This window comes from Suncus etruscus, chromosome 12, assembly GCF_024139225.1.
Source record: "Suncus etruscus isolate mSunEtr1 chromosome 12, mSunEtr1.pri.cur, whole genome shotgun sequence".
NCBI classification, from domain to species: Eukaryota; Metazoa; Chordata; class Mammalia; order Eulipotyphla; family Soricidae; genus Suncus; species Suncus etruscus.
The window spans coordinates 7,056,043-7,075,665 of record NC_064859.1 but is presented as its reverse complement, the minus strand read 5'-3'; the positions used below and the strand labels follow the sequence as shown (position 1 = coordinate 7,075,665).

The 19,623-nt window shown below is 37.3% G+C and overlaps 1 protein-coding gene and 1 non-coding gene across 10 annotated transcripts in view; both read right to left on the bottom strand.

Moving 5' to 3' along the window:
• The window catches only part of EPB41L2 (erythrocyte membrane protein band 4.1 like 2), a 271,009-nt gene that overhangs the window by 179,695 nt on the left and 71,691 nt on the right, over positions 1 to 19,623 (bottom strand). The window lies entirely within an intron of this gene.
• On the bottom strand, positions 9,632 to 9,738 carry LOC126025124 (U6 spliceosomal RNA). Its single transcript, XR_007501170.1, has one exon. It is a non-coding gene; the product is annotated as a U6 spliceosomal RNA (small nuclear RNA).

Below are 19,623 nucleotides of genomic sequence, written 5' to 3'. Positions count from 1 at the left end.
CCCCTGTGCCTGCCAGGAGCTATTTCTGAGCAGACCGCCAGGAGTAACCCCTGAGCATCACCGGGTGTGGCCAAAAAAAAACCCCACAATTTCATTCACAACTGTGTCTCAGAAAATCAAATAACTTGGAGTTAACTTAATTAAAGAGGTGAAAGATCTATACAAAGGAAACTGCAACACACTATATTTCAAGAAATAAGACACACGAAAATGGAAATATACACTCTGCTCATGGATTGGGTGGATTAACATAATTAAAATATCAATAATTTCCAAAATATTATATAGATTAACGCAAAACCTCTAAGGCTACCCATGACATTTATCAAAGAAGTGGATCAAACACTCCTAAAATTCATTTGGAACAATAAATACCCACGAATAGCTAAAGCAACCCTTAGGAAAAAGAAGATGGGAGGCATCACCCTCCCCAACTTTAAATTGTACTATAAAACAATAATCATTGAAATAGTATGGTATTGAAACAAAGACAGACCTCAGATCAATGCAATTGACTTGAGTTTTCTGATACTGAACCCAAGGTCAATTAATCTTTGATAAAGGGGCAAGAAATAGGGCTGGAGTAATAGCACAGTGGTAGTGCATTTGCCTTGCATGCTGCCAACATGGGACCAACCTGGGTTCAATTCACAATCCCATATGGTCCCCTGGGTCTGCCAGGAGTGATTTTTGAGCATAGAGCCCGGAGTAACCCCTGAGTGCCACTGGGTGTGGCCCAAATAAAGGTGGGGGATACAAAATGGAGGAAGAAAGAAGGGACTTTGTTGCTTCTACTTAAGATTTCTTCTATGCAATTACTGACTTACTTAATGTGTAATATCTTGCTAGACATCACAAGTACTTGCGTTTTGGGTATTATTTGGTGGTGGTTGTTTCTTTGTTTTGTTTTGGTCAAACAGTGCTGTTGAGAAATTGGTCAACTGCATTCAATAAAGTGAACTTAGTCTTCTCTATAACATCATGCACAGGGTCAAATCAAAATGGATTAAAAATCTTGAAAACGTAAGTACATAGAGGAAAACATAGAAAAGCATTACATGACACTGAAACTAAAAGCATAGTCAAGGAAGAAACACTACTGTCCAAGAAAGTGTAAGCAGAGATAAACAAATGGGCTACTGTAAACTGAGAAGCTTCTATACTTTATCTATGGAAGCTTCGCAACTTTATCTATGGAAATAAAACTGTAGTATGAATAAACTTGCAGTGACCCCCACCTTTGGCCCTAATTCACTGTCACTATGTAATGAAATACAACTATGAAAGACTTAATTCACTGGTTTCAGTAAAAATTGAAAAAAAAAAAAAGAATAGAAAGGTTTTGAAACTAAATGATGATTTTAGGGTTCAACCAATATTCCTAGTAGTTTAGATAGTAAGAGGCTGAAAGAAAAAGTTGACAGATAAACAGGGAAGAGAATGCACAAAATTAACGGCACATGACGGACATGTAATGAAGGTTTTTAATTGAAAAATTTTAAGTATTTGTTATATGATTTATGACAAGTATTACTCAATTTTTCACTATAACTTCATTAAAATAGCAAGCCAAATACACACAATTCAAAAGAGGATAAGGAGTACAGGGACATATTTTTCAGAACTGCAAAATGGCATCTGCAGAATGTCTCTGAGGAATGACAAAGGCACTTCTTTTGCCCTAACAAAGAGAACAATGTTTCCACTAGGACACTACAGGACTGTTGCATTTCAGGGGAGGGAATGGAAGTAAAAATTAACACAAAACAACTGAATGTGTACAATTAAAGTCTGTATAAAATAATTAAAAGAAACCATTGAGGATACAGTTTAACTCATTAGAGTCCACAGAAGTAAGAGTGCTACATATTTTTTTTAAAAAATTAAGTTATTTCGGGGCTGGAGTGATAGCATGGAGGTGGGGCGTTTGCCTTGCATGCAGAAGGACGGTGATTCGAATCCTGACATCCCATATGGTCCTGCGAGCCTGCCAGGAGCGATTTCTGTGCATGGAGCCAGGAGTAAGCCCTGAGTGCTGCTGGGTGTGACCCCCCCCCAAAAAAGGCATTTCAAATATTAAATTTAAAAATATTTTACTTAAAAATTCCAAAAATTAAAATTACTTATCTCACCAACTGACTGAATGAACTCTGATAGTCCCCAAACTCCGTGCATATTATGAACAACATTTTAATGGAGCTAATGAACAAACTATGACAGATCTATGCTGAAGGATTCACACACACCACTTCATTTTTATTTTTCAGAACCACTCCAAGAATCACACTTACTGAGGTTTTGATATAAAACAGATCGAATTTTCTGTCAACTCTTGTAAGCTCTGCAATTCTAATTTTCTTTTAAAGACACTTTTAGTTTGAAGTTCAAAATGACTAATGTTGGCCATCACTGTTCACCTGCCCTTGAGGCCAGCCAGATTTCTGTCCGGGAGGGAATAGGGAACCTCACGCCTTGATGCCTTTAACCAAATGCAAATGAGGCTCTTTTGGGGTGTTTTCCCAGCCCCCTTCTGGGTCTAAGCACCACTGCTGAATCTTTGTTCCCTGGAGACAGTCAAACTTGTATCTAGGAGGAAACAGGGAGGCTCCCATCCTAATCCCCTCCACCAAGCTCTAACACAGCCTCCTTCCCAACCTTCCCTCAGCCTCCTTCTGGGTTCCTGTGCCAATACTGAAACCCCCCTTTCTTCCCATTGGTCCTACTTTTCCTAAAACACGTGGATATGCAGTTTCAATTTACATTTTGATTTATATCAATAGACTTCCCAGTAGATTGGATGTAGCACTTATTTCCTGATACTCCAGTACTCCAAACCACTAAATGGGGAAGCTAAGAAGACATCTACTGTGGGGGATACACAGAGAAATCCTGACAAATCTCCAAATCCAACCAAACGCCTGAACCTTATAGGTGAGGGCCTAAAATCAACACTTAATGGTCTAGCAATGAAAGTCCAGGAATCACTAGCCTACAAAATTTAGAAATCTATAGATGAACAATTTAACCAACTCAAAGAAGAACTCTTTCAGAAAATGAGAGAAACCATACAACTGGAACCGAAGAACTAAAAAACATGTTAACATAATAGTATAATCACGTAAGTGGAAAATCACATGGAACTCAAGACAATTACAAACCAGCTGGGATTAAAAAAAACTAAAAAATGAAAGAAGAGACAAACCCCTGGGAAAAAAAATGTAAGGTGCTTAATGAACAAAGACAAGTCAAAAAAAATCTCCAAATTATAGGAATTCCAGAAGGGGAAGAAAGCAGGAAAGAGGAAGAATACTGAAAAGATAATAGCAGAAAACTTCCCCACCCTTAGGAAAAAAGTTTCTCTACAAATCCAAGAGGCAATAAGAGTGCCAAACAAAATAGAAAATAGATCCTAACAGAACAACACCAAAACGTTTTGTAATCCAAATGGCAAAAAAAAAAAAAAAAACGAGAGAGAGAGAGAGAGAGAGAGAGAGATATTAACTCTTTAAAGCAGTAACAAGAGAAAAAGCCCTCCAGTATAAAGGAAACAATGTAAGAATCAAACTAGATCTTCCATTTGAAACAATCTAGGCAAGAAAAGAGTGAAATGATATATTCAAACTACTGAATAAAAGAAACTTTCAACTTTGAGTTCACTACCCAACTAACCTCTCATTTACATGCGAGGGTTAAAACCAGCCCTAAATGAGCTACTTAAAGAGCAATTACACAAACCAAATCCCTAATTATAACAACAACTTTACACAACATAAATGGAACAACAGCCCTTCTCTGTCAATAACTTCCTTAAATGTTAATGGATTAAGCTCTCCCATCAAGAAAAAAATATTGCTGTTTAGATTGAGCAGGCGTCCAATTAACTGCTCTTTATAGATGTCTAAAATAATGTTCTAATGCTTTTATCCACAAAAATGGGTGAAGAATGTATTTGGAAACCATGGACTTCCACTACAGTGCTTTCGATAAGTAGTGTTAATATCTTAACTATACTATGTCTATAATAACTCCTTGTTCTTTTAGTCCACAGTGGTATTGATGACCCCTTTCCACATTGCAATGCTCTACTATATTAGACTCAAAAGACAGGGTTCATTATGATAATGTCACAACAAAAATTCTAATCAATTCATTTTCTACGGGATTATGTCTACTAATATAATCTAATGTTTATGTCCACGGTTAGCAACAGAATACACAACTACATGCCATGAACTAGTTTCAGAACTCATTCACTGAATGTATTGTGATCTGTTTTCAATTGTAGGTAGTTTACCATTATACCATAATGCTCATGATTTTAGATTGCTTTTATGAAGGAAACTAGAAGTTCAAACCCCGCTAGATGATATTTCATCTTACAGTGCTCATTACTATAATCATTTAGTTTTCTAGACTACAAAATTATGATTATTTTTCAGAATGCTCTATACACAATCTAACCTATGAAACTTTTCTTAAGTAAAGTTTACACTCACCAATCATGATTGGCCAAGTAAATGGAAAACCTTTAAATCCAACTTGCTGGCTTTATATATTTTAAGCATTCTGTCCCATTTCATCTGGGTCAGTTTTTCAACTGTAACCCAGGTTACATCAGTGTCTATGTGTGTGCATGAGTATATGTGTTGGCCACCTCAATGTCGCTCTAATGTCCGTCTGTAATATATAAATTGTCTCTGTTGTATACTGTCCTTTCCCCTATTATATATAACCTCTCCTTCCCCCCATTCACTTTATCACCTTAAAATTTCTTTTTTTAAATATAAATCTTTATTTAAGCACCATGATTACAAGCATGTTCGTAGTTGGGTTTCAGTCACAAACAGGATGACCACCCCCCCTTCACCAGTGCAACATTCCCATCACCAATGACCCTCTCCCCTGCTGTATCGCAACAGGCATTCTACTTCTTTCATTCTTTAATACTGTCATGCTAGTTGTTAGTGTAGTTATTTCCCTAACAATGTTCAACATTCTTTGTGTTGAGCTGCAAACTGTGAGCCAGTCCGTCCAGCCCTCCCAGCCCAGCCCTTAAATCTATTGTCTCTGGGCCTTATTACAGTAATGTCTTTAATTTTTCTTAAAAACCCATAGATGAGTGAGACTATTCTGTGTCTATCTCCCTCTGACTTATTTCAAAACTCAGCATTATAAATACCATGTACATCCATGTATAGAAAAATTTCATGACTTCATCTTTTCTGACGGCTGCATAATATTCCATTGTGTATATGTACCACAGTTTCTTTAGCCATTCATCTATTGAAGGGCATCTTGGTTGGCATCTTGGCTATAGTAAATAGTGCTGCAATAAATATAAGTGTGAGGAAGATATTTTTTTAATTGTATTTTTTTATTTCCTAGGGTATATACTGAGGAGTGGAATAGCTGGATCATATGGGAGCTCAATTTCCAGTTTTTTTAAAGAATCTCCATGTTGTTTTCCATAAAGGCTGGACTAGATGGCATTCCTACCAGCAGTGCATAAGAGTTCCTTTCTCTCCACATCCCCGCAAGGACTGATTGTTCTTGTTCTTTGTGATGTGTGCCAGTCTCTGTGGTGTGAGATGGTACCTCATTGCAGTTTTGATTTGCATCTCTCTGATGATTAGTGATGTGGAGCATGTTTTCATGTGTCTTTGGCCATTTGTATTTCTTCTTTGAGAAAATGTCTGTTCATTTATTCTCATTTTTTGATAGGGTTATATGTTTTTTCTTAAGTTCTGTCAGCATCTTGTCTATTTTTGATATTAGTCCCTTGTCTGATGGGTACTGAGTGAACAGTTTCTCCCATTCTGTGGATAGCTTTTGTATCTTAGGCACTATTTCCTTTGAGGTGCAGAAGCTTCTCAGCTTAATATAGTTCCATCTGTTTATCTCTGCATCCACTTGTTTGGAGAGTGCTGTTTTCTTCTTGAAGAAGCCTTTAGTCTCAATGTCAGAGAGAGTTTTACCTACACGTTGTTTTATATACCTTATGGTTTCAGGCCTGATATCAAGGCCTTTAATCCATTTGAATGTGATCTTTGTGCATGCTGTTAGATGGGGATCTGAGTTCGCTTTTTGCAAGTGGCTAACCAGTTGTGCCAACACCACTTGTTGAAGAGGCTTTCCTTGCTCCATTTAGAATTTCTTGCCCCTTTATCAAAGATTAATTGATTGTATGTATGTCTGTGGAACATTCTCTGAATACTCAAGTTTATTCCACTGATATGAGAATCTGTCTTTATTCCAATACTATACTGTTTTGATAAATATTGCTTTTTTGTACAGTTTAAAATTGGGGAAAGTAATACTTTTCATATTCTTTTTCCCAAGTATTGCTTTTGCTATTCAAGAGTTTTTAAGTTCCAAATCAATTTCAGAAGTTTTTGATCCTTTTCTTTGAAAAATGTCATGGATATTTTTAGAGGGATTGCATCAAATGTGTACAATACTTTGGGAAGTATTGCCATTTTAATGATATTAATCCTGCTAATCCAAGAGCAGGGTATGTGTCTCCATTTCCGTGTGTCCGTTCTTATTTCTTGAAGCAGGCTTTTGTAGTTTTCTTTGTATAGGTCCTTCGCCTCTTTAGTTAAGTTGACAACAAGATATTTGAATTTGTGGGGCACAAATGTGATTGGGATTGTTTTTTAATATCCATTTCTTCTCTATCATTATTAGTGTATAAGAAGGCTATTGACTTTTGTGTGTTCATTTTGTACCTGCCACTTTGCTATATGACTCTATTGTTTCTACAAGCTTTTTGGTAGTCTTTTGGGATTTCTAAATATATTATCATGTCATCTGCAAACAATGAGAGCTTGACTTCTTCCTTACCTATCTGGATGCCCTTGATATCTTTTTCTTGCCTAATCGCTATGACAAGTACTTCCAACACTATGTTGAATGGAAGTGGTGAGAGAGTGCAGTCTTGTACCAGATTTTAGGGGAAAGGCTTATAGTTTATCTCCACTGATAATAATATTTGCCATTGGCTTGTGGTAGATGGCCTTGATTATATTGATAAAAGATCCTTTCATTCCCATCTTGTTGAGAGTTTTTATCAAGAATGAGTGTTGGCATAAATGCAAGGATTGTTTAACATCTGTAAATCTATCAATATCATACACAACATCAATAACAAGAAAAATAAAAATCACATGATCATATCAATAGACGCAGAGAAAGCATTTGATAAGGTCCAACACACATTCTTGATTAAAAAAAAAAAACCTCTTAGCATGAGGAGATTGATTTTAAGATGTTTCTTCAATTTTTAGAAAGAGCCTTAAAAGGATTGGTAGAAGTTCCTTTTGAAAGGTTTGAAAGAATTCATTAGTGAACCCATCTGGGCCTGGGCTTTTGTTTTTGGGAAGACTTTTGATCACCATTTTAATTTTCTCAATAGTGATGGGGCTGTTTAGATATGCTACCTCATCCTTATTTAGCAGTGGAAGGTGATAAGAGTCCAAAACTTTGTCCATTTCTGCCAGGTTCTCATGTTTCGTGCCATAGAGTTTTTCAAAGTAGTCTCTGATTACTCTGAATCTCTGCAATGTCTGTAGTGATCTTTCCCTTTTCATTTCTAATCTGGTTTATTAAGTTTCTCTCTCTCAATTTGTGAGTTTTGCCAGTGGGTTATCAATCCTGTTATTTTTTCAAAGAACCAACTTTTGCTTTCATTGAATTTTCAGACTGTTTTCTGAATTTCCACTCCATTTATTTCTGCTCTAAGCGCTGTCATTTCCTTCTGCCTATTTTTGGTTCCATTTGTTGATCATTTTCTAAATTTATAAGCTGTGTCATTAAGTTATTCATGTAGGCCCCTTCTTCCTGATGTGCTTGCAAGGCTATAAATTTTTCTCGCAATACCACTTTGGCTTGTGTCCCATAAATTCTGATAATTTGTGTCTTTATTATCATTTCTTTTCAAGAATGTTTTGATTTCTTCACAGACACAGCAGAAGTCAGCTGGCTTCACCCTTTGTAGTGGGATGAATCACCTCCAAAGAAATGGAACCCTCAGGGAAGAATGCCACACAGGATCAAGTCTTAGGCTGAAGCTACCAGAAAGAAGTCCAAAGATGTCTGCTGTGCTTCGCAGACATAGCAGAAGTCAGCTGGCTCCACCCTTTGTGGGCGGGACAACTCACCTCCAAAGAAGAGGAGCCCTCAAGGAAGAGTGCCACACAGGATCAAGTCTTAGGCTGAAGCAAGCAGAGAAAAGTCCAAAGATGTCTGCTGTGCTTCACAGATACAGCAGAAGTCCACAAATTCTTTTCTAATACTTTACTCTATCACCCCCCATCTGTTATTTCTCCCATTCAACCCTTTTTACCCTCAGTTCTTAACTCCTCAGGATGCAGAACATTCTTCCCAAACCCAGCTAGCTGCTATAACCAGCTCTCACTGTGAAAAGATATATTCTCAGTCTGAGAAGATGCCACTGCCGCTGATGATGATTTGCTCTCTGTGGCCCCCTTTCCCCCCACCTCCCTTCACTGTGGACTGTTGCTCACTACTAGATTTGATTTCTGAGAAGCTCCCAGCTCAAAAATATTTCCTGATATGTGGCTGCTGGGAGCCATTTTTTAGACTCCACAAGACCAAATCACAGGCTGAAGTTGTGATTTTATGCACCCCCACACAATTTCAAAAGACTCAAATGGAACATCTGAATATTTCTTTAAATGTATTTTCTTAATATGTATAACCCTTATAGTCTAACTTCTTAAGTAGTGGCAATTTCGCCCATTTTGGGGGGGGGGATCCATTTAGTAGAAAATTCTAGTAGATAAGATTCTCTAGTGTTCTGAGTTCATGTTAGAACAAGGCTAAAGGGATTGTTTAGCTTGTTATTTACCGCCAAATGCATCAGTAGTACCATGTGTCATTGTTCCTTTTTGCATAGAGGCATTAAATGGGGAAATCTTATGTGTGCAAACAATTTCTTATTTAATAGATATAGGAACACACAAATTATATATTGCAGTTGGGCCTTACACCCTGAACACTTGTCATAGTGACATGGCTTAAGCTTCAGAAGAATTGACAATTCAATTAATTATTCACCCCTAAACATTGGACTTTACCTATAGAAACAGCACAGTTTTCTACAGCAGCACCAGGCATAGGACTTTTTATCGGGGAAGGCCCTACTGCTGCCCTGGCATCATCTTACTCCAGAGTACGTTCATATGACACTCTGAAAAATTGATAAAAGCAACAACCTGCTTTCTGGGTATGGTTCTCTGCATTGTGGCAGAGATGATGAGATAAAAACAGAAGATGCTCCATGTCACCCTGATTTCAACATGGGATCTGTACAGAAACCAGGATGTCTAACTACAGAAATCTGACACCAACATCCTTGATTTGGGTTTAGAAAACTTAGTATGCCTAAATCCTGGAGTTGGTCTTATGCCAGGATACTTCGTAGGTAAGGTCTCCCTGTTTTTAGGCCAAAGGTTTTCCTTTCTATTTTTTCCATATTTTGATGTGCCTATGCAAATATCAACAGCCACACACATCATTTTTACTGTATCTTTATCTCATGTCTTTAAAAATAAAAAGCTTACTAAACCTGTTGTTATAGTAATAACTTTATTGAAGCTACAATATTTTTTTAAATATGAAACACTTCATGAATTTGCATGTCATCCTTGCGCAGGGGCAATGATAATCTTCTCTGTATCGTTCTAATTTTAGTATATGTGCTGCCAAAGCGAGCACAAGCTGCAATAATTTTCACAAATATACTTGTGACTAAACTTTTTCTTCTTTTATCTTCTCTTCCATTTTAATTTTTAGTTTTTCTTTCTATTTTCTTTCTATTTTTTAAATAACATTGCTTTGCCTTATCTTGAAATAAATATATTGATTGGTTATGTCAACTAATGTGACATAATAAAAAAATTTTAAAAAATTTTATAAACCTACTAATGTCAAATACTACTCACATATATTGAAAAAAAAACTTTTCAAAAATGAGACAGAAATTTGTCTACAATAGCACATTAAAATTATTTTAATAGAATTATTTAATAGAATTTTAATAGAAGCTAGTGAACTGATGGTTTGAGGGACTGTATACTCATTCTTAAGCAAGTAGTATTTTAAGAAAAAAACTGGAAAATTCCTTGGGAGGTATACAGGCCAAGAGCCAGGATATATTGCAAAATAAGTATCTAAACATATTATTTAAAGAAAGATCATAATCAAGTCCTCAAGTGATTATTCCTCGTTTTATCTGAAATGTATTACTTAGTATCTTCAATGAACAGTATTTTTAAAAACAATTTTATAAAGTAAATTTGATGACTTAATTATTCAAAAATTTCCATGATAATTACCGACTCTGATAAAGTAATATCAGTAATTACATTTTAAACAGGTAAAAATGTCTCTTTTTGTTTCTCTCATAACTATTTAACCTTACTTTGAATCCCAACTCATCAGAATATTGCATCCCACATAAGCTTCTGAAACTCGAGTTTTGATCATTAATCTGATCACAAAAACTCAATTAACTACAGAAACAAACCCAAGTTCTTTCACCTGTAATGGTGTGGGCGAGAGATAGAGGGTATCATACCAGCCTCTGGGCTCTTCTCAAAGAACCCTTTCCCCAATTGGCACCTGCCTGCGTCCCCCATCCGATGCTGGTAAGATCACCTGGGCAAGCCCCCCCAAGCCCAGATATCCCAAAATTGCGGAACCCCCCATTTGCAGAGAAGTGAGGGAAGGAATTTAATGCAGACCAAGCTGAAGTTTCCCCTTTCTCCAACTGGCACTGCCCAGCTGCCTGTGCCCCCCATCCCAAGGCTTCCTCTGATTCTATTAAGATCAGCCTGAAGTGACCAACCCCCCACGAGCCCAGAAATCCCAACTTGCGGAACTCTCCATTTGGGCACTGTGGGGAAGCAATGGAATGATTTAAAAGTGAACCACATGTAAGTAGCAACTCCCATCATCATTACTCACTTTGCCTCAAACAACTGGTCAGAAGCTTTTCCCCTTGATCAAGAGATATCAGTGAGACCTGTGTATACACACTCAGGCCATAGCCCTCTTGCCCCACACACACTGCGACATCTCCATCTAGACCAGACATCCTAGGCAGACAAGGCCCAACTTCTTTCTTCCTTAGGAAATATATAGCCCCAAAACCAAAAGAAAAACTCATCAAATTAGACTGTAACATCTCTATCATAGATGAGTAACTTTGCATACCTAGAATAAATAAAACCTAAAATAGATCTACCAACTCCCTGAAACTCCAGCACCCCAAACCACCACATGAAAGGAACAATGGGAAAACTAAGGATGACCCAGCAACTAGGGGCAAGAAGAGAAATCTTCGAAGTCCTCCACCAAAATGCATAAACTTCATAGACAAGGACCTAAAATCAGCATTTAATGTCTTAGCAATGCAACTCAAAGAATCATAACCAGAGAAATTAAGAAATCCATAGACAGGGCCAAAGAAATAGCACAGCAGAAGGGTGTTTGCCTTGCATACAGTCGACACAGGAGAGACCCAGTTTGATTCCTAGCACCCATAAGGTCCCCCAGCCTGCCAGGGCCATTTCTGAGTGCAGAGCCAGGAGTGTCCCCTGAGCTTTGCAGGGTGTGGCCCAACAATCAATCAATCAATTAATCAATCTGTAAATAGTTTAGGAAAAGAAATCCATAGATGAACAATAAAACTAATTCAAAGAAGAACTCTTTATCAGCAGATGAAAGATTCGATACAAATGAAAAGGGAACTAAAAAACATGCGAGCAAGCCACAGTAGCAGAATTACAACGCAAAGAGAATTGCATTGATGTACTTGAAGACAAAATGCAAGCCAGCAAAAATAAAATATCAATAAAGAAATGAGAGCCAAAACACTGGAAGAAATGTAAGATACTTAATGAACAAAAGCAAAATAAATCTATGACTTATAGGAATACAAGAATGAGAAGATAAAGGGAAAAGGGAAGAAAAAGCTGTGAGGGAAATAAAAGAAGAAAATTGGGGCTGGAGAGATAGCATGGAGGTAAGACTTGCATGCAGAATGTCAGTGGTTTGAATACCAGCATCCCATATGAGCCTGCCAGGAGCGATTTCTGAGCATAGAGTTAGGAGTAACCCCTGAGCACTGCTGGGTGTGACCCCCCTCCCCCCCAAAAAAAGAAGAAAAAGAAGAAAATTTTTCCACATTCTAGAAAGAGGCACATGTACAAATCCAAGAGGCAAAACGAGTTCCAAATGAAATAGACCCTAATAGACCAACACCAAAACAAGTAATCCAAATGGAACAAAACAGAGATGAATTCTTTAAATCAATAAGGGAGAGGAAAAAAAAAAACTTAAGTACAACGAAGGAATATAAGAATCAAACCAGAATTCTCATTTAAAACAATCCAGGCAAGAAGACAGTGAAATGACATATTTAAATTACTGAATGAAAGAAACTTTTAACTTAGAGTCCATTACCCAACTAACCTCTCATTTACATGGGAGGGAGGGTTAAAAACATTCTCAGATAAAAAAGAACTCTCAATATTTGTGCTAACCAAACCGACTCCAAATGAACTACTCAGAGATCAATTACACAACGCAAACACACAATTATAACAACAAAAATCCTGTCAATAATCTCCTTAAATGTCAACAGACTAAACTCCCCCATTAAAAGACACAGAGTAGAGGGTTGGATCAGAAAATAAAAAACGAGTATCTATTGCCTGCAGGAAACACACTTAAATATCAGGATAGACACAAGCTCAGAATAACAGATTGGAAATCAATTATTCAAGGCAATGGAAAACAAAAAATAAGCTGGGAAAGCCATACTTATATAAAATAGCAAATTTGCAAATAGCAAATTGAACCTCAAGAAAGTGCTCAGAGGGGCCAGAACGGTGGCGTAAACGGTAAGGCATCTGCAGGGTTTGGCCCCAAAAAACAAACAAACAACGATAGGAAGGAAGAAGGGAGGGAGGGAGGGAGGAGGGAGGAGGGAGGGAGGGAAAGGGAGAAAGGAAGGAGGGAGGGAGGGAGGGAGGGAGGGAGGGAGAGGGAGGAGAGAGGAAAGAAAGGAGAGAAAGGAGAGAGAGGAAGAAGAAAGAAGAAAGAGAGAAGAAAGAAGAAAGAAAGAAAGAAAGAAAGAAGAAAGAAAGAAAGAAAGAAAGAAAAAAGAAAGAAAGAAAGAAGAAAGAAAGAAAGAAAAAAAGAAAGAAAGAAAGAGAAGAAAGAGAGAGAAAAAAAAAGAAAAAGGAAGAAGAAGAAGAAGGAAGAAGGAGAAGAGAAAAAAGAAAGAAAAAAGAAAAAAGAAAGAAAGAAAGAAAAAAGAAAGAAAAAAGAAAGAAAAAGAAAGAAAGAAAGAAAGAAAAAGAGAAGAGAGAAAGAAGAAAGAAAAAAAAAAAGAAAGAAAGAAAGAAAAAGAAGAAAGAAAGAAAAAAAAAGAAAGAAAGAAAGAAAGAAAGAAAGAAAAAGAAAGAAAGAGAGAAGAGAAAGAGAGAAAGAGAGAAAGAGAGAAAGAGAAAGAAAAGACCCTCGCCGTGCAAGCCTTGTTTTTAATTACACTTTTTTTTAATTTTAATTTTTATTTTATTTTATTTGGGGGGGGTCACAGCTGGCAGCACTCAGGGTTACTCCTGGCTCTATGCTCAGAAATCGCTCCTGGCAGGCTCAGGAGAGCATATGGGATGCCGGGATTCAAACCACTATCCTTCTGCATGTAAGACAAATGCCCTACCTCCACGCTATCTCTCCAGCCTCTCTCTCTTTTTTTTTTTATTCTTATTTATAGCTTCTAGACAGGGACTCCCTGCCCGCTTTCTTTTATTTATTTATTTTTTAAGCAGAACCATAGAACATAAATCACCTTGTTCTGCCTCATATTTCTATATCTTCTTACAAACTAGAGGGAAAAAAGTGGATGGTACCAGGGGCAAAGCAGTTTCATGAGCATTTCATGGAAATAAAAAATGATCAGACTTAAATAATCAACTCAAAGCTAATTGACAATAAAATCAAGAGACCCAAACCACAACAAGCTATCCACAAAAGGGACCTGTTACACCAGCAGTGCAGGGGGCTAAGGCTGGAGGTATGGGATGCTTGCTGGGAACAGTGGTGAAGGGAGATCATCAGTGGTAATGGGAACTGCCCTAATTCACTCTATGTACCTTAAATATAACTGTGAAAGACTTCTAATTCACATTGGTCTCAATAAAAAAATTTTAAGAAGTCAAGTAGAAAACAGCATGCCCACTGTCACCATCAGATAAGCTCCAGTTACCAGGCTATATATGATCTTGGCAAAGAGGTCTTAAGTCACTCCCACCTTAAAACTATCCCTTCTTCAAAATACTACTACCTTCTTTGCAGGAATTTAGTTCTACAGCAGAGGCCTTAGGGTCACATTTACCCAAAGGAAGAAGTCCTACTCATCTCGGCAACCAAAATAAATACACCCACTGTTTTGCACAAAATCATGCATAATAAATGCCAAGTAAAAAGAAATGAGGTCATACACCTTTCAGAAACTGAGTAAAACCTATTCTTTCAGAGAGTTCTTTCGAAGCACACAATCCTAATTTCTATTATCAAATAAGATAATCACCTCAGATATAAAATTTACATTTAATAAATTATAAATTTTACATAATCTGAAATGAAACAGCACTCCATAGAGCATGTATTATTTTGACACAATTTGAGAATTCTCAAGCCATCTTTTCCATTTGAGGAAAATGTGAGGAACTACTAACTTGATCATGTCTGATGCTTTATAATCAAAAAGTAAGTCTGAATTCTAAGTGAGAAGAAATTCTGAAATAATATTTTGTAAATGTGGTTTTCTTGAATCAAAATTTTAGAATGTGATACAGTAAAATAATAAAAGTCAATTCTTTATAAGACTGAATTAATTTGATAAGTGATTTTTTCCCCCTTTTTAGACTATCCTAGAACACACAAAAAACAAAGACCTAACCTTTCTGCAAAGGTTATGTGCCTGTTTGCCCAGTATTTCCTCATTTGTATTAAACTGTTAAGTCAAGCAAATGATGAGCTCATATTTCTAATCAAAATTGTCATGTAGCTTTTTCTACAGTGGAATCCATTCAAACACCTTCCCCTTTGTTTCTTCTTTTCCCAATGCACTCCTGAGGTTCTGATTCGTTACTTAGGAACAGAGTATAAAACTGTAGAATGATATCTTTTTTTTTTTTTTTAACTATAGCCTTGCTCTACTTGTTCCTTCATGTGCTACATTTATCACACAAAGATAGGCCAAGGTTTTCTTTTCACTATTCAAATTAGTACAAAAATCAGAGAGGAAGGCAGGGTCAAGGAATTTCTGACTAGATAGGGATACCTGCTCAGAAAAGCAGTAAATAGTTTCTGAGTCAGAAACTATTTTATTCTTCCTGGATCCTCAAATATAAAACAGTTACACAGAATTTTAGTTTATAACTATGAAAATACAAGATAAATTTGTCTTCCAAGAAACCTGGCCAATTCAAATTACAACCAACTAGCTGGTTACTGGTTTTTGCCTCTATTTACTATCACTGTATACAGACTAGAATTCATGGATATTCCGTCTGTATTAATAAATTCTCCTCGATGCTATCAAAAGAGGACACCCAAAAGAAAATATCAGCGCACATTTTCCCAACAATAGAGTTACTGGGAATCATAAAGCTCCCTCAGTGGAGCCTCACACCTGCAGTCTGCATCTGAAATCACAGTTACTAACTAAGCCCACAGGCCCTGCACAATCCAAGGACACCTGGATTAGTATAAACACCTTAAGCAGCAGTGCTGACACAATCCAATTCCTAATTTTGTGTCAGGACAAGATTAGGAAATAATGCAACAGATAACTACAATCTAATGGTAAACATAAATCTCTTTAGGAGTTCCTTTTCCAACTTTAAAACTGTTGCTAAACAATTTTACTCTTTTTAAACAAAGAGGAAAAGATAGAAAACTATTTCATAGGGTCTGGAGAGTACAAATACCCATTATTACTGAAATCAAACAAAATTATTTTGTTACAGAAATAAGATAATGAATTCTCAATAGAAATGGGATCAGGGCAGAGAGATAACACAGCGGTAGGACATTTGCTTTGCATGCAGTTGATTCAGGACAGATCCGGGTTTGATTCCTGGCATCCCATATGGTCCCCCAAACCTGCCAGGAGCAATCTGAGTGCAGAGGAAGGAGTAACCCAAGTGCCACTAGGTGTGAACAATACCCCGCCCCCCTAAAAAGAAAGAAATGATCATATTATAACATATGATACTTTAAACAAGTATTATCAGTTATGCAATTCAAAGAAAATTAAGTATATAAAACATGGGTACACGCACTCCAGAATCACAGGTCACAGCTGCAATACATTCTCCAGCTCTTGCACTGAACTTCTGCACCAGTTGCCTAAGGACCACCAAAAAGAACACCAGGCTTTACTGTTATGAAGCTTATGTTTGTTCTGTAAGCTATTTATGTTGAATGCAAGAATAAAAAAACACACATATAAAAACTATCAGAAGGTAGAAATCAGACCAGATTTTGTTATCTATTTTTCACTGGATTCCACAAAATCAGACCAGATTTTGTTATCTATTTTTCACTGGATTCCACATCTTACTAAATAAAAATAAAAGTGAATCACTTAAGAGATTCAATTCCTTAATTCCCAATTAGACATTTAGAGTCAAAGTTCTTCAGCCACTACAAAATACCCCAAATATCAAAATTCTCTTAGAATCACTAGCATCCCAATCTTCAATTAGGGAGGAAAAGAAAAAGAAACCCTTGACTTTATTTTTCCACAGCTACTTTTCTCATCTACTCTGAATCCCCTCCTCCATCTCTCCCCACCCCTCGAAATCTCTAGGGAGTTATTGAAAGCATGTAATCTAAACCTGGAATTTCGGGGGTTGTGTGGTTTTCCACTGTATTTCACACCTCCCCCTCCACACACACACAAACACACACACACACACACAACTGAATTTCATACTTATTTCACAGCAAAACCTCATGGTAGTACTTAAAAGTCTTTTGAAAAAATAAAAGTATGAGCAAGCAATAACACTATTGGGGGAGGAGGAGGAATTTGGTTCCTAAGGAGATGATATCACTAGCAGTCATGGCTCTGAAAAGAGCAAACTCTGGAAAGCAACTGTGGCCAGAATCCCTCAGTCCACCCAATGCTAACAAAAACACAGATCCTCTCAGATCCTAAAAAACCTCAGTTACATTTGACTCTGTCTGCTTGGAAAGTTTTGTACTTGCAATTATTTCATTTCCAGTATTTTGTGATAGCAGCAGCAATCCATAAAAGAACAAACTTTACTTGTGTTTATGTTAAAGTCTAGCCCTGAGAAGGCCTAATTCTACAGGGTTGTCTATCGAAGTACTCAATTCCTCTTTTTTTTTTTTTTTGGGTGAGGTCAACCCCGGTGGTGCTCAGGGGTTACTCCTGGCTATGAGCTCAGAAATCACTCCTGGCTTGGGGGACCATATGGGACCCTGGGGATTGAACCCAGGTCTTTCCTGGGTTAGCCGCGTCCAAGGCAAACGCCCTACTGCTCTGCTATCATTCTAACCCCTCAGTATTCAATTCTTGATAGATCTAACTTGGAGCCCCTAGCTTGTAAAAAAGAAACACAAGTTTACAAGTGAAGATTTGGTTCAAAAAGTAGGCAGAATAGGGGAATGAGATATGGTTCACAAAAAGTTAAGTTCATTCTCCTTCTGTAAGATGAGGTCAGATTATCCATGCAGGTAAAATCATATAAGCAAAAACGATAGTTTCTAAAAAAAATACTCAATAACTATTTGTTCTTTTAATTATCCCCCCCACACACACTGAAACAGTCATTGAAAGGAGTAATCTATTATGCACTGGGAAGGACTTAACCTCAAATTTGAGCACATAAAGGAAAACAAAAATAAGAAATTTCAACTGAAACACATTTGATCCCTGGCTACTGAATGGGAGTTGGCTCTTACTGTGCCCCTTCATCAGACAACCCAAAAGAGAATGGTTTTAAGGCACTGTTCATTCAGCAAGTCCCCCTCTCAGAGACAAGGTATAAGGTATCTTCCCTAGATTTGGGGTAGGAAGTTTAAGAAAAGTCTGGAACTGTGAAGATCTCTCTACAAATCCCCAGTCAGTCCTTATTCCTCCCTTTTTTTTTTTTTTGGTTTTTGGGCCACACCCGGCGGTGCTCAGGGGTTACTCCTGGCTGTCTGCTCAGAAATAGCTCCTGGCAGGCACGGGGGACCATATGGGACACCGGGATTTGAACCAATCACCTTTGGTCCTGGATCGGCTGCTTGCAAGGCAAACACCGCTGTGCTATCTCTCCGGGCCCTATTCCTCCCTTTTTAGGGAACACAAAATTGTTTCCTATTTCTCCCTGCCAGCATTCATCTAAAGTGGCTCAGTATGAAGGGGAACTATACTCCTAACACTAAATTAAAGACTAAAAGGCAGTATAGTCTGTGAAACATTATATCAGAATGCTCCTAAAAATGGAAAACAGAATGAAAAACTCTAAATGTGTTTTCCTGTTTCACTCACATTCTAAAGACAAACTATTACACTTGGTGGCTAATGCTTTTTTTTTTTTTTCTTTTGTGGTGGTTATTCTTGGAGTAATGTGCACACAAACCACCCGATGCAGGATTGAAATCATACCCTCACACACTCAAGGCAAATGCTCTATCCACTTCATATGCAATTTATGTCAATTAAGCCACATTCAAATATGAGCCACAGATGATACACACTGCCATCAACATGTTAAATCATATACCCAGTCCTGATACATTATTGAAACATAAATAGAGCAACAACTAGGACATATTTATTCCCTCACAGTATTTTTGAAAGTGAAGCAAGGTAATTTGTAATTGAAATTTGAAAAGGTTTGCGAAGAGGGAAAGGGAAAATTTCTCTAGAAAGAACACAGGCTTCTTCAGAATGAAAATAAGCCAACAAATAAACATAGAGACAAGCAACCAAGATCCTTCTCCAAGAGAGGACATGGCTTTAAGAGCAAACCCCTTCCCTTATAATAGTAAATATATACTGGGAGAGATAAATTCCAACGAGTTCTAAATAAGTCCAGCAGGAGTGTTACTCGTGCCCAATGGTGAGGCCTTGCTGCTTGGTCTCAGAGGTTCTGAGAGGTGTCAAGGCTAAACCAGGAGGTGCTTAGGGGACACTAGGATTTTAGTACATCTCAACTCATCTTACTACTTGGTATTATTTATTCTACTTAAATGATTTTCACTTTCATCTTTTTAAACTAATCAACTTTATTTTTTTCTTGCTTACTCCTAAGCCCTCAAGATAGTGTTTAGAGCAGTGTTTTTCAACCTTCGATGACCACTATTCTCTTTCTGACCTTGTTTCTTTCTCCTGATCCATATGACACCTTACTGTGGTCTCAGTCACACTCAAACTAAAATTTCCCTCCAATAAAAAAAAATTAACAAAATAGTTTTGATTTGTTTTGATGCCGGGGATTGACACATGCAAGGCAAACACCCAACCTGCTGTATTATCTCTCAAGCCCCCACAAAATGTAACAA